The 2,500-nt window shown below is 44.1% G+C and overlaps 1 protein-coding gene across 8 annotated transcripts in view; it reads right to left on the bottom strand.

The window, feature by feature from the left end:
- LOC110514880 (protocadherin-10) overlaps positions 1-2,500 on the bottom strand; it is a 33,074-nt gene that overhangs the window by 19,765 nt on the left and 10,809 nt on the right. The gene's annotated exons all lie outside the window — the stretch shown is intronic.

Raw genomic sequence — 2,500 nt, 5'->3', positions numbered from 1 at the left:
AGAGGGAGAGAGAGAGAGAGAGAGAGGGAGGGAGAGGGAGAGGGAGACAGAGAGACATAGAGACAGAGAGACAGAGAGGGAGAGGGAGACAGAGAGACAGAGAGACAGAGGGAGAGGGAGAGGGAGAGGGAGAGACGTAGAGGGAGAGGGAGAGGGAGAGGGAGAGACAGAGAGGGAGAGCGAGAGGGAGAGGGAGAGGGAGAGAGAGAGACAGAGAGAGACAGAACCCACTGGATTCTCCAATTACATTGAATGAGTTACAGGACAAAATAAAAACCCTCCAACCCAAAAAGGCCTGTGGTGTTGATGGTATCCTCAATGAAATGATCAAATATACAGACAACAAATTCCAATTGGCTATACTAAAACTCTTTAACATCATCCTTAGCTCTGGCATCTTCCCCAATATTTGGAACCAAGGACTGATCACCCCAATCCACAAAAGTGGAGACAAATTTGACCCCAATAACTACCGTGGAATATGTGTCAACATTAACCTTGTGAAAATCCTCTGCATTATCATTAACAGCAGACTCGTACATTTCCTCAATGAAAACAATGTACTGAGCAAATGTAAAATTGACTTTTTACCAAATTACCGTACAACAGACCATGTATTCACCCTGCATACCCTAATTGACAACCAAACAAACCAAAACAAAGGCAAAGTCTTCTCATGCTTTGTTGATTTCAAAAAAGCCTTCGACTCAAATTGGCATGAGGGTCTGCTATACAAACTGATGGAAAGTGGTGTTGGGGGTAAAACATACGACATTATAAAATCCATGTACACAAACAACAAGTGTGCGGTTAAAATTGGCAAAAAACACACACGTTTCTTCACACAGGGTCGTGGGGTTAGACAGGGACGCAGCTTAGGCCCCACCCTCTACAACATATATATCAACGAATTGGCGCGGGCACTAGAAAAGTCTGCAGCACCCGGCCTCACCCTACTAGAATTCGAAGTCAAATGTCTGCTGTTTGCTGATGATCTGGTGCTTCTGTCACCAACCAAGGAGGGCCTACAGCAGCACCTAGAGCTTATGCACAGATTCTGTCAGACCTGGCCCCTGACAGTAAATCTCAGTAAGACCAAAATAATGGTGTTCCAAAAAAGGTCCAGTCACCAGGACCACAAATACAAATTCCATCTAGACAGTGTTGCCCTAGAGCACACAAAAAACTATACATACCTTGGCCTAAACATCAACGCCACGGGTAACTTCCACAAAGCTGTGAACGATCTGAGAGACAAGGCAAGAAGGGCCTTCTATGCCATCAAAAGGAACATAAATCTCAACATACCAATTAGGATTTGGCTAAAAATACTTGAATCAGTCATAGAGCCCATTGCCCTTTATGGTTGTGAGGTCTGGGGTCCGCTCACCAACCAAGACTTCACAAAATGGGACAAACACCAAATTGAGACTCTGCACGCAGAATTCTGCAAAAATATCCTCTGTGTACAACGTAGAACACCAAATAATGCATGCAGAGCAGAATTAGGCCGATACCCACTAATTATCAAATCCAGAAAAGAGCCGTTAAATTCTATAACCACCTAAAAGGAAGCGATTCCCAAACCTTCCATAACAAAGCCATCACCTACAGAGAGATGAACCTGGAGAAGAGTCCCCTAAGCAAGCTGGTCCTGGGGCTCTGTTCACAAACACAAGCACACCCTACAGAGCCCCAGGACAGCAGCACAATTAGACCCAACCAAATCATGAGAAAACAAAAAGATAATTACTTGACACATTGGAAAGAATTAAGAGAAAAACAGAGCAAACTAGAATGCTATTTGGCCCTAAACAGAGAGTACACAGTGGCAGAATACCTGACCACTGTGACTGACCCAAAATTAAGGAAAGCTTTGACTATGTACAGACTCAGTGAGCATAGCCTTGCCATTGAGAAAGGCCGCCGTAGGCAGACATGGCTCTCAAGAGAAGACAGGCTATGTGCTCACTGCCCACAAAATGAGGTGGAAACTGAGCTGCACTTCCTAACCTCCTGCCCAATGTATGACCATATTAGAGAGACATATTTCCCTCAGATTACACAGATCCACAAAGAATTTGAAAACAAATCCAATTTTGAAAAACTCCCATATCTACTGGGTGAAATTCCACAGTGTGCCATCACAGCAGCAAGATGTGTGACCTGTTGTCACGAGAAAAGGGCAACCAGTGAAGAACACACACCATTGTAAATACAATCCATATTTATGCTTATTTATTTTATCTTGTGTCCTTTAACCATTTGTACATTGGACAGAGAGAGAGGACAGAGAGGACAGAGAGAGACAGAGAGAGACAGAGAGAGAGGACAGAGAGAGACAGAGAAAGAGGACAGAGAGAGAGAGAGAGAGAGAGAGAGAGAGAGATAGAGAGAAGGGGGGTAATAATCCACAGTATCTTCCTCTCACCTCCCGGTAACATCCGGTGTGAAACATAATCAACACCTTGTCTCTGATTTATATTCTTTCCCACAAGAC

Source organism: Oncorhynchus mykiss, chromosome 10 (genome assembly GCF_057628025.1).
Source record: "Oncorhynchus mykiss isolate SJ-2025 chromosome 10, ASM5762802v1, whole genome shotgun sequence".
Lineage (NCBI taxonomy): Eukaryota > Metazoa > Chordata > Actinopteri > Salmoniformes > Salmonidae > Oncorhynchus > Oncorhynchus mykiss.
This window is presented reverse-complemented; position numbering and strand designations above follow the sequence as displayed.